This window comes from Monodon monoceros, unplaced genomic scaffold (genome assembly GCF_005190385.1).
Source record: "Monodon monoceros isolate NGI ecotype Baffin Bay Population unplaced genomic scaffold, NGI_Narwhal_1 Super_Scaffold_19, whole genome shotgun sequence".
NCBI classification, from domain to species: Eukaryota; Metazoa; Chordata; class Mammalia; order Artiodactyla; family Monodontidae; genus Monodon; species Monodon monoceros.
In genome coordinates, this window is record NW_021703775.1 from 52,655,754 (window position 1) to 52,668,492 (window position 12,739).

The window sequence follows — 12,739 nt, forward strand, 5'->3', positions numbered from 1 at the left end:
AAGAGGAGGGTAGCCCACAGACTAAATACTATTAAGCTCTACTGAATTTTTTACTTCTCAATGAGTTGGTAGCCTAGAGAAGTAAAAGTAACAAGAAGCCTCTCATATCTAAACTTGATCTCCCACACATTCTATCATTTAGAGTTGCTTTGAGTTTAATTATTTGCTCTTTGTAAGAGACTAGGAAGGGCCACCTGTGTTCAATAGATAGCACCAGTTCCTTAACTCAGAGTTGATTGCTTTAATCAGAAAAGGGAAAAAGAAAAACTCTTTGCCAAAATAGCTTAAGCACCCATGAGTAATATGGACACTCCTAGATTCTCCTATTCATAAGAACATCTATTAACTTAACCATCCCTTTTCAAGGTTAGGAGTGCACTTATACATACCTACACCAAGAAAATGCAATTATACTTAAGAATCAGTGACATTACCCTCAAGCTTTTAAAAGTTCTTTGAAATCCTTCAGAACTTCACAAATTTATCAAACCTACTTCTCAGATATGTACTACCTATCAAACAAAATCTATACACTTGGCTTTTTTCTTATATAACAAACTTGATTATACCTAATAACATAACCACATTTGACAACAGTTTTCCATGAAAGAAGGTTTTTCATGTTTCTTTCATACAAATGCACTTTTCATTCACAGCCTATTTTGAAGTGGAGATCATTCTACATAGACAAAAAGCACCAGCAATACCAGACACGGGTCTTACCCTTCCTATATCACTACCAGTAATTGGTCCCATCTCTAAAAGTAAAACAAGTTCCTTAATATTAAATACAAGTCTTGCAATGTTTCTCTCTCATCTAAACTTCAGACCATGTTTTAGTAGATCTTCTTTTATTCAAAAGGATGCAAAACAAGTTTTCCAACTACCATTATGTTTCTTAACTTTAAGATCTTTAATTTTCAAGAAATAAATCCATTTAAAGCCAATAAATATAATCTTGATATTTTAACATACTCCAAAAGAAAACTATGAATCCATTTTTAGCAAGTTACTATTAAACTACTTATTAAGCCATAAAAGCATGAAATTGGCAAACTATGCTTTAAATGTTACAAATCATGTTAAATGTCTAAATATATGAACAAGTTAAAATACTACAATTGATTGTTAAACTACTGGGTTCTTCAATAAGTTATTACGAAGGGTATCATGTTAAGATATTGTAGATGTGGTCAGAAGTTAGCTGTAGTAAAAGAAAAAAAAATTTACTTGAGAAATTCTGTGTCATGGCTTACCATAATTCAGAGCAAAATGTTTATGTCTGTCATTAACATTAAACTTAAGAGGAGAAATAAAACACTTGAAAACTTAAAAAAAAAAAAAAGGTATGAGCTACCACATGGTATTTGTTTCCTAGGTTGCTAGATGATACTAAAAACTAAATCTCAAAATCTTCATAACGTCTGAGAAATGAAACTACAGTAGATAGACTACACTTTTGGAAAGCTTTATACCTTTATCAAGAATTCAGTGAAGACTTATTTTTATAACACTGATTCAACTACCTAACCAAATCACTCAAGTTAGTCTAAATGGTGGTGGTCTGGTCTGGGGACAAACCAGAGAGACAGAATGCTGAAAAGTGTAACTCAAGTCAAATCTAAACAAGGAGGTTAAATCACCTTAGAAATGTTTCATTTGAAAAAAAGATTCAAAAATGGCTAATCAGAGATACAAGCATACTTATATTAGTTGGAAAGATCAAAAGTTATTTTATTTTAAATCAATGTTTTGATTTAATAAGTATCACCAACAGAGACAAGAATAAAAAACAGATTATGAACCCCATGTATCTTTTTTTTTTTTTTTTTGCGGTACGCGGGTCTCCCACTGCTGTGGCCTCTCCCGTTGCAGAGCACAGACTCCGGATGCGCAGGCTCAGCGGCCATGGGTCACGGGCCCAGCCGCTCCACGGCATGTGGGATCTTCCCGGACCGGGGCACGAACCCGTGTCCCCTGCATCGGCAGGCGGACTCTCAATGACTGCGCAACCAGGGAAGCCTCCATGTTATCTTTTTCTTCACCTGTACTTGTTAGATCAGCTGCTAGAAGCTGATGACAAGCTCTGTTACTTTATAAATTTTATGACAGTCAAGCAAAAACTATAAAAATCAATACTCCCCAAATCGACACTATTTTACCTTCACTGTTCAGTTTGAGTACAGGATAGTGAGATGGGTAGTAATCCAGATTACACTTTTGTAGTTTTCTCAATTTCTAGGAATCTTACTCATATCCCCAATTACTCAATCCTCCTAATCCACACAGTGTGAAATATCATCAAAAATCCATATTCCCCAAAATTCTCTTACCACTCATTGTAATTTTAACCTAAGTATTACTTAAATAAATTTTCCTATTAGAATTTTGGAACTTAAAAAAATTTTAACTCTTAGAACTCTGATACTTCAGTTGCTTCCCTACTAATTTTTGCTTAAAATCAGTGAACTGTGAAAGGCATATTTCACAAAAAAGTAAAATGCCATGTATATTTTAATAAGTTAATTTTATTCACCTTAATATCTTATGAAGGACTACTGTAGAGTTCTATTTTATTTACTTTCTATGCTAGATAATGTCAAAAATATTTTTAAATAATTACATATAATATACAAATATTCATATAATGTAGATAATACATGTAACTACCACCACTGAGTATGGGGGGGGGAACATTCACTCCCAGTATCACGTGCAATAAATGTTTACCAATCCATCTACAAGGACATGTTTGCAATCTTTCCACTACTGGCTCAGCCAGTTTTCAATGAAACTCCACAATCGCTAAACAATACTATGGCAAATTCTACTCTTCCACGAATGCCAAGAGATAGTGTATCAGCATCACATTTTAATTCAAAAAACTCCATAAAAAAATGTACGTTATAAGAAAATAAACTTTCAACGACAGCCACTTTTTCTGACCTCGTCAACTTGTGAATGAGGCATTCTTAGAAGCACAGATATTTTAGACACTATATTATTCCTTCAAATGATGTAATCTTAAGGGATGTGGTAATTACGTGTGAATTACTAACATAAGCTAATATTTACTGACCTATCAGACAAACCGAAAAGGCTTTCACCTGTTCCTGGAGTCTTTATAGAAATCACACCCAATATAAGAAAACAGGTGTTGAAAGCTCTGATGGTCACATCACAGAGAATAATCCCAACATGAACAAATCCAAAGGGTAATGTCCAAGAAACTGGGGAAATCTTAACTAACGGGTATGAAAGATCAAATAAAAATACTATTCCATGCTGACAGTGCAACATAAACACTGCAGAAACTGTAGTAAGACTTTTTATGAGAGCAAAAATAAATGAAGAGGAGAAAACACAAACAACCATTTAAAAAAAAAAAGATAAAGAAGACACTGAGAGAAGAAGCACAGTAAAAATCAGGATTATCCCTGAAAGAAAATCTGTTGACTAACAAAATCTGTTCTAAATACTAAATAAAAGTTCTATTGAAACAACCCATTGCCCATTCAAGAAGCCTACAATATTATTCCTTTAAGAAATTACCATTTCAGGGCTTCCCTGGTGGCACAGTGGTTAAAAATCCACCTGCCAATGCAGGGGACATGGGTTCGAGCCCTGGTCTGGGAGGATCCCACATGCCGCGGAGCAACTAAGCCCATGTGCCACAACTACTGAGCCTGAGCTCTAGAGCCCGCGAGCCACAACTACTGAGCCCGTGAGCCACAACTACTAAAGCCCACGTGCCTAGAGCCCCTGCTCCGCAACGAGAAGCCCTGCACCGCAACGAAGAGTAGCCCCACTCGCCACAACTAGAGAAAGCCTGTGGGCAGCAACAAAGACCCAATGCAGCCAAAAATAAATAAATAAATTTTTTAAAAAAAGAAAGTACCATTTTAATAGTAAAACTGCAACTATATCTTTTTAAAAGGCTATACACTTGGAAAAGACTACTATAATAATTAGAACTTGCCTCACCATTTACTTAGAAATGCTCTATTTAAAAGCAGGCCAACAATAGGAACTTTGCTATTGCACAACAGAGAAAGTAAATGAAATAATGTCTATTAACATTCAGTGTTGATAACATGTTTCTGCATCTCCTAGAACATACTGATCTACGCTAACCTGAACAATTTACCACTTCCACATCCATGCAGTAGCTCAAATAAAATGAGTTCCTCTGTTAATCCCACAGTAAACCTTGGTAATTCTCACATCACAGGAGTTGTAAACGTTTGTTAACAGAAAAGAATGTTTTTCCCAAAATAGCTACATAACTCTTAAGACTACTCAAATTCCTAAATAATCCTTTTTACAAGACTCCCGCCAACTTTATTTTGATACATTAAACATGTGGAGCCTATTTTAAAAGGTATTTAACAGTGACTTCATCAAAACAGCTTCCTAGTTGTTCTCATAATGTCTTTTTTCTAAAGTTTTCAAATTGTTTTTAAGCCAACTTGAATAGTGATGAATGTGAGCCGCTATCAAAACGCTTAAGAAGCATTCTGCCAAACAAGATGGGCAAAAATGTTCTAGATCTGCTCAATCTGACATTAGAGGTCATGCAACTTGAAAAATGAAATAACTATTTCCAACACTCACTGAGCCCTTCATTTTAAAAATAACTTCAGGGCTATTTCCACACTCTACATTTAATAATACAATTTTTTAAAAAGGGTGTTAGGCTCGGTGAAATCAGAAACTGATCTGCCACTTAAAGCTGGTGAGTCTATTCTTAATGGGCCTCTGGTAGATTTGGGATACTGACGATAGCAGTTTCATTTAAGAACTTCACTAGCAAAAAGAATGACACCCGAAAAGGACTGCTGGGGAAGACAGGGAAGAGAAGACCGGAGTCTCCTGAGAAGAAAAAGAGAAACGATTTAAATAAAGTCGCTAAGGAGGAAGGAGGTGGTGAGACGCGCAGGCAGAAGAGCGAAAAGAAGATTTAACGAGGAAGTGAAATGGAAGGCAGAAGCTAATGAGGAAACAAATGGGAAAAGGTAGTGTTTTCAAACAGGCATGCACCAGGAAGGGACAAGTTACGGCCTGGAGTAGCCCCAGTGCTTTCAGGTGAAAGAGATGCTCGCAGAGAACAGAGACAAGCAGTTTACTTCCAGGCTTTCGAGCAAACTAAAATTCCCTGCCCCGAACCTCTCCCAGCCTCGGCCGAGCGCGGAGGCGGCGGCTGGGGAAGGGGCCTAGCCAGGAGCCAGGCCCGGCGTTCCGCTCCTCTGGGCTCCGCGGCCGAGGGAAAGAGGCGAGGATTAAGCGGGGAGAGGTCCCGGCCGCAGCTCGGCGGCACCCCGAAAACGGTCCGGGGCCTCGGCGGTGCCCGCGAGCCGTTCCCCCTGCGGCGGGGCGCCCAGCGGCCTTACCTGGGGCGAGGGAGGGAGGCGAGGTCTAAGGCGTCCGCTCGCGCCCGCCGCAGAACCCCTCTGCTGCACTCAGCCCAGGCTTCCAACGGAGGCGCGACCCTGGCTCAGCCGCCGCTTCCCCCTCGGGGTCTTGGCCACCGCCTCCGCCGCCTCCGGGGCTGTTTACACCGTTGGGCCCCGCACGCCGCCGCCGCCGCCGCTGCCGCCTTCTCTCCACCCTAGCGCCGTTGCCGATTCGGCCGCCGCCACCTCCTCCGCCGCAGCCTCGTCTCTCTGGAGCATCTTCCAGCCACCGAACCCTGAGAAACAGAGACTCCAGCTGCGCCGGCAGGAAACTCCCCCGCAACTGCTAGGGGGACGAAGCGGTCAGAACACCGGCGGCTTTTCCGCCATTGAGCAGCAGCCGCTCCGCTCCTTCTGCAACCCCCCTCCCCGCACCCTGTCCTTCCCCGCCCCTCGGAGAGCCCCACCCCCAGCTCCCACCCATTGGGACGCCGCGCGGATCTTGCTGTACCCGGTTTGCTGGACGGCCCGTCAATCACCGCCCTCCCTCCCAGTCCCGCAGGCCCTGTGCCGCCGTCCTTAGTTTTCCCCGCCCACAATGCCCCTCCTCTGTGTTCCTAATTTCCCATTGGGCATCAGTGACCACCTTCAATTGGCAAGGTCAACTATCCATCAAACACCGCCCACTGAGTGAGACCCAACCCTTCATTACCCTTTACTTCATTCAGCCCCGCCTCTGCTATACCTCCGGACGTCAGGGACCAACCCACCCTAACAGCCATACGTAGAGACCGTCGTCAATCAAATAACGCCCACCTGCGCTCCGCCTCTCAAAGCCCGAGTCCTAGCGATAGTCTTTTCTTATTGGTATAAAGGGTGGCCCGAACTCTCAATCATTGGCTTTCTCTACATGTCCGTCACGGAACCAATTTCCAAGTCCGTCACACCGGCTTTTTTTAAATGAACGCGCAAAAGGCGGGGAAGTATTCGAAAAGCGATTGGCTAGTCTTCGGAAACGGTCAAACTCAGAGTCTTTGCGGAGCCTTCTCGTTCTGTGAGGACCATGTCCCTTTATTTTTGACCTCCAAGCCTCGCGTAAAACAAACGCCATAAAGGAGCCAGCGGGCTGTCCAATTATAGGTGTGGAGGCCTAGTCCCACCCGGAATTGCAGGGGGTTGGCTGCTGATTGGCAAACAAAGTCCTACTAGGCCTTCATTGGAGGATATAAACGCCTCTCTTAGACGTCGAGACGGGAAGGGAAGGCGCAGGCGAGGACAAGAAGCGATCTAGGGAGAGGCGGTTGTTTTGCTTTAGCCAGCGGGTGGGGCGCACGCGGGAGAGGGAACCTCGGGAGGCAGGGCTCTGGAGGAGGTGTTGCGGGGAGGGGAAAGGCCCGGATGCTCCCTAACAATGAAATCATCGCCGACCAATCAGAGCAGCTGAACTGGGATACCTGCCTAACCTGTCCCCAGAAGCGAAGAAAATGAGTTAGAGAGCGGGAAATTGGGGTGTCAGGAGAGAACAAAAAGCGACGTGAGAAAATGAGACAGGCGATCCCTTCAGGAGGATTCTGTGCTGTTAGGTGTTATTTTTATTCTTCTCGGCCCGCACTGCCTGGCATTCAGCCCTTGACATTTCTGTGTTCTGTTTCTTAGTGAACGTTGATTTTAGAAACTCTTGGCCTAGTCTTTGACATTCGTTCGCTCCACAGTTATTGAACGCCTGCTATTTGCCAGGCACTGTTCGGAGAGCTGAAGGACAAAAATTAGGTATAAGATGATGGGTGCTATAACTGAAACGTGGTGACGGTGAAGTAAAGGATCTCCTGTGAGTAAGTTTACGGAGGAAGGCTTCACAAAGATACAGGATTAGTCTAGAATGAATGACTCAATAGGAGGGTGAGGGAAGTGGACTTAATTCTTCCAGCAACTGAATTAGACTAAAAGGTACTGCCAGGTTAATCTGCCCCTCCTCCACCCCCAACAAAAGAATGATAACTAGAGTGTAATGAAGGCATTCTAGTACCTTAAGACACTTTTTTTTTTTTAATGAAAATTCCCTGAAAAAGAATTTAAACCTTATTCATACTTCGGTGTAAATTGGTTTGGGTAGACAATTTAAGCTAAGATCCAACAGAGTGCTGTTCAGCTTAAGGGCTGTCAGTGGGGGAGAAGGGCAAATTTAAGAATAGGGCAGTTGTCCTAGCCATGGTGAGGATGGCAGAAATAAAGACTTGATTGCAATTCAGATTTCTTGATCTACTCAAGTTTGTGTAAGGATAGTGTTTCTTACAGCATGGTGGCTAGACCACCAGCATCAGAATCACCTGGGGTGCAGATTCCTGGGTCCACTCACATGTATAATATCAGGGACTCTGGGGACAAGACTTAGTTGAATTTTTAAACGATTCCCCAAGGTGGTTTTTATGAACACCAAAGATTAAGACCTTCTAGCATAGGTAATGAAGACACCATAAACTAAAATTCAGTTTCCCTACTTCTGCACCTTGGGAAGACAAATAATAAGAAAAAGAAGTAGGCCCATTTAGATTTTGCCTCTCCCTTGTCCCCTTTATTATCAGTATGGGATCATACAGTCCTCAGGAAATATTTCTTCAATGACTTATAAAATCTGTTTCTTTAAATCATACTCCTTTGCCTGACACACCTTATATAGGGGTAAGGGAATTAGGATCCCAGCTTCCAAAACAGGAATAATGCTAAAGGTCATAAAAATGGAGACATCTAGGGACCCTTGTCTTGAGAATCCAAGCAACCGCAAAGGGCATCAGAGAATTTTCTTGGTCTGCTTGATGTCCTTCTCACTTTCCCTTGGTTGACCTCAAAATTAATACAAAGCACAATCATTTAGATGGGCTCATCATGCATTCTTTCAATCACTAAAAATAAGGATGTTTTGAATACTGTTCTAGGTGCTGAGAATATAACAGGGATCAAAAAGATTTTAGGTTAACTTTGTTATATACTTTATCTAATTAAAACACTAAACCAATAGAGAAGGTCCAAGGAGATTCACAAAATTGATGTGTACCATTATAACATATAATGTGTCAGAAACATTGAGTACCATCATAGTGGGCTCTTCTACAAACTAGCTATGTGACTTCAGCTAGTAACTGAGCTATCTTCAGCTAGTCAACAAGCCTTGGTTTGCCCTTCTGTAAAATAGCAATCATAACATCTTCCAAAGTCAGATGAAGAGCTTTAGACACTCTCAGTAATAATACAAAGCACTCCCCAATACATAATTTAAAATGGAAATAATACTAAACGTAATGTAGAAAAGGTTCTAATTTTTCCAATGTTGACTATAGTATTCTCAAGTTATTTTTTAAATAAGACATCAGATATCAATTTTTTCCAAATTTGGGTGCCCAGTTTTGCTGGGGCACTAAGCCCACACTTGGTAATCCAGTGCTGCCTACTTCACGTGACTATTTTAAAGATTAAATGGGATATGGTATATAATAGCACCAAATACAGTGCCTGTCACAGTTGAATCAGAATATGTCATAGAGAAGAAATTTCACTTATTCATTCAGCATATTTACGTGCCTGTTATATGCAGATGACTATATTCTCTATATTCTCTGACAAAGAGCTTCAGAATCAAACTTCAAGTAGTCTGATTTGAGCAGAATGATCCTCTCCCTTCTTAACCACTGGAAATGTTCCACTAATAAACCTGTTTTCTTAAAAAAATTTCACCAGCTCCACTCTACAAATATGTATTAAGCATTCACTGTGAATCAGGTACTATGGTAGGTGATAGGCATTGCTGCCTGTGGAATTAATTAACTGATATTGTGGTATAATAAGAAATATATATTTGGTCTTCATCCAAACATAGTTTTGCAGCCATGTTTCTGTTTTATCTATGCACGCACAGATGAAAGTAAAATCAAGCAGAGGCAAAACCAAGAAATCTTTGCAGATACCAGTAGGTCCTCAACGCACCTAGCTCTTTCATTCCCAAGCCATTAAAGACCTTAGGCTCTGAGACACCAGGGCTTCACAGCTTTCTAACTTCCATTAAGATTAAGTGGATCTGGTGCCATGGATGATACTTTAACTGAAGTTTATCCTTAAGGTCATGTAACTCTCAAAGCTTGCATTAATCAGAGTCGGGCAAGAAACAGTTGGTGCAACCAAATTAGGAATTTTGAGGAGAGTGTAATAAAGGGACTATTTTCAAAGATGCAGGCAGGGTAGAGATAAATCATAAAGTCTAATCCCCTCAGGCTAGTAATAGGGAAGCATGGTATCACCTCTGTTCCTGAAGGGATGAGAGTAGGAAGGGCTTCCAGCAACCTGTACCTGGAGAGCGTTGTATGCAGAGGGTTCCATGACAAGAACTCTGACCTGTGGTGAAGGACAAAGTAAGCCCTCTTCAAGTAGGGGACAAATACCCCAGCCTCACTCTCCTCCCTCCCTTTGATCTCCCACAGGTGCTACCCATTGGCCAAACCCAACTGGAGCCTGTTGATGCTATCCATATAGGTCACAGAATAAGATGGAGAAATGGAGGGACACTTGGATGTCTAGAGGGACACCAAGAGATATCCAACACACATATATTTGAAGACAACAAGCACACACATATCATTTATTTCTAGTTATAGAATTCGTCTTTTTCCGTAGTTGAAGAAAATTCAAGTCATAAAACAAGAAAAATGTTAGAAGAAATCCCTAAATCAAAGATCTCAAAGTCTGAGGACCCCTGAGGGTCTACAAGGTCAAAACTAGGGCTTCCCTGGTGGCGCAGTGGTTGAGAGTCCGCCTGCCAATGCAGGGAACATGGGTTCGTGCCCCGGTCCAGGAAGATCCCACATGCCGCGGAGAGGCTGGGCCCGTGAGCCATGGCCGCTGAGCCTGCGCGTCTGGAGCCTGTGCTCCGCAGCGGGAGAGGCCACAACAGTGAGAGGCGCACATACCACAAAAAAAAAAAAAAAAAAAAAAAAACAAGGTCAAAACTATTTTCACAATGATATTAAGACATTATTTGCCTGTTTCACTCCTGTTCTTTCACAAGAATACAGTGGAGCTTTCCAGGGGCTATATAACAGTATGTTGCTTTTGCAACATACTGAATGCAAAAGCAAATACAGATTCCAACTGTCTTTTTTTGTTTTTTTAACTAGGATTTTTTTTTTTTTTGGTTGTGTTGGGTCTTTGTTGCTGCATGTGGGCTTTCTCTAGTTGCAGCGAGCGGGGGCTACTCTTCGTTGTGGTGCACGAGCTTCTCATTGCAGTGGCTTCTCTTGTTGTGGAGCATGGGCTCTAGGCAGGCGGACTTTAGTAGTTGTGGCTCACAGGCTCTAGAGTGCAGGCTCAGTAGTTGTGGCGCATGGGCTTAGTTGCTCCGCAGCATGTGGGATCTTCCCGGACCAGGGATCGAAACTGTGTCCCCTGCATTGGCAGGCCGATTCTTATCCACGGTGCCACCAGGGAAGCCCCTCCAACTGTCTTTTATTAAGCCAGAGTTTAAAGAGATTTGCAAAAATATAAGACAATGTCTCCTTCCTCACTAATATTTTTGTTATTATTATAGAAAATAGTGATGTGTCACCAAAAAATGCTATTTATGTAACATATACTATAAATTGATAAATATTTTTAAATTTCTCAATTTTAATTTCTAGTATAATAAATATTTATAGATATAACCCACACAGACAAAAGCTCTTTGGATACTCAATAATTTATAAGAGTGCAAAGGGATACTGACATCAGACTGTTTGAGAACTGCTCTAAATCATACTCCACCTAGGGCCAGATCCAAAAGTAAGCCAGTGGTAGTTTAATGAGCTGAGAAGTAGGAGGATGGGAAGAAAAGGATGACCCAGAAGCTAATATACCTGCCTCCCTTCTCTCCACTCTTTTCTTCCCCTTTACCTATTTTTAAGCCTTTTCAGATTTCCTCTCCCTATTGAATCCCTGTAGCACTTTGCTGCTGCAATCCTACCGCACTTACCCTATTCTACCTCATATTTTAATTATTTAGGTAATTTATAATTCCAACATGCTACCCCGTCTGAAGGACACGTGTATGAGCACATGTGTGCACACACACACACACACCCAATGAGAAGTTCTTAACCTGAGGTCCACAGAGTCCAAGGGAATGAATTCACAAGTTTATGAATTTGGAGCGGAAAAAAGTTACACATTTATTTTTATTAACCTCTAACTGAAATTTAGCCTTTCTTTCTTATGAATGTAGACAACATACCACAGTAGCAGTAATTGTACTGTGACTTTATCATCATAGATTGCTGATCTCTTTATATCATATTTGAGTTGTTACAGAGCTCTCAAAATATTTACAATCAACACTATTTTGAAATTATAGGAATTATCAGACTCACCATTACATCTTTTTATTCATAAAGAAATATATACACCACTGTATCACAAATTTGCTTCTTTAATAAGTTTGATGACTATTTCAATATAATTGGTTTCCTTTGAAATCTTATGAACTTTATTTTATGTATTTTAAAACATTATCCTGGGAAGGGATCCACAGGATTCACCAAAGGAACCCTTTGCAAAAAAAAAAGAAAGAAAAGAAAAGGTAAACTCTCAGGAGTAATAACCCTGCTGAGACAGTAATCTCCAGTTCAGCAAAGACGTTATTTCTTTTGTTGTACATCGTACACAGTGGCTGCTCAATAATCACTTACTGAATTGAATTCGGGGGATCTCGAGTGGTTCACTGGATGATTTCCCCTTCCTCAATGCCACTCTGCCAAGGCTGGGCAGGCCCTGCCCTGCTTCCTCTGAAGAGAGGAAGTTGATCAAGCTCTCGCCATCCTGCATGCAATCCCCACAGCCTTGGAGGCCAAAGCTGGCTGCCTCAGAGCTAGATGCGCCTCTGTGTTTTAAAGTGAGTGTCATGCATAAGAGATCATTGAGATTATGGTTACAACACAGGGGGTGTTATCAGAAACACTTTTTACTTGGAGCCCAGCGATATAAATTCTGCAAAACTACAAAATGTTTAAATGTTTAAATGCTTGGCTGTATAAAACTACTATCAGGCGTTTATGTTGAGCATTTATGCCCAAATTCATTTACATTATTCATTTGCTTTGTTATATTTTGTTTTCTTTTTACAGTAAACTGTACATTTCTGCCAACTTTTCATCTTTTGCTTCTTGGTAGCACTTCCATTTGCTTATGCAATCTGGTAGTTTGCTCATGTTTCAGAAACCTAAAGGGAAACATTGGGCTACTTTTCCCTTATTTTTCTTCCACACCTGCAAGTACTCCTTTCCTGTTTACCTTGTCTGAAAGCTCTTTATCTCCTGCTATTAAAGCTG

At 41.2% G+C, this 12,739-nt stretch overlaps 1 protein-coding gene across 2 annotated transcripts in view; it reads right to left on the reverse strand.

The window, feature by feature from the left end:
• The window catches only part of PPM1B (protein phosphatase, Mg2+/Mn2+ dependent 1B), an 80,560-nt gene extending 74,678 nt beyond the window's left edge, over window positions 1-5,882 (reverse strand). For both annotated transcript variants that reach the window (XM_029231714.1, XM_029231713.1), the window contains exon 1: window positions 5,391-5,882. The gene's annotated coding sequence lies outside the window, so the exon portion shown is untranslated. The remainder of the gene's footprint in view (window positions 1-5,390) is intronic.
• Window positions 5,883-12,739: the final 6,857 nt, after the last annotated feature.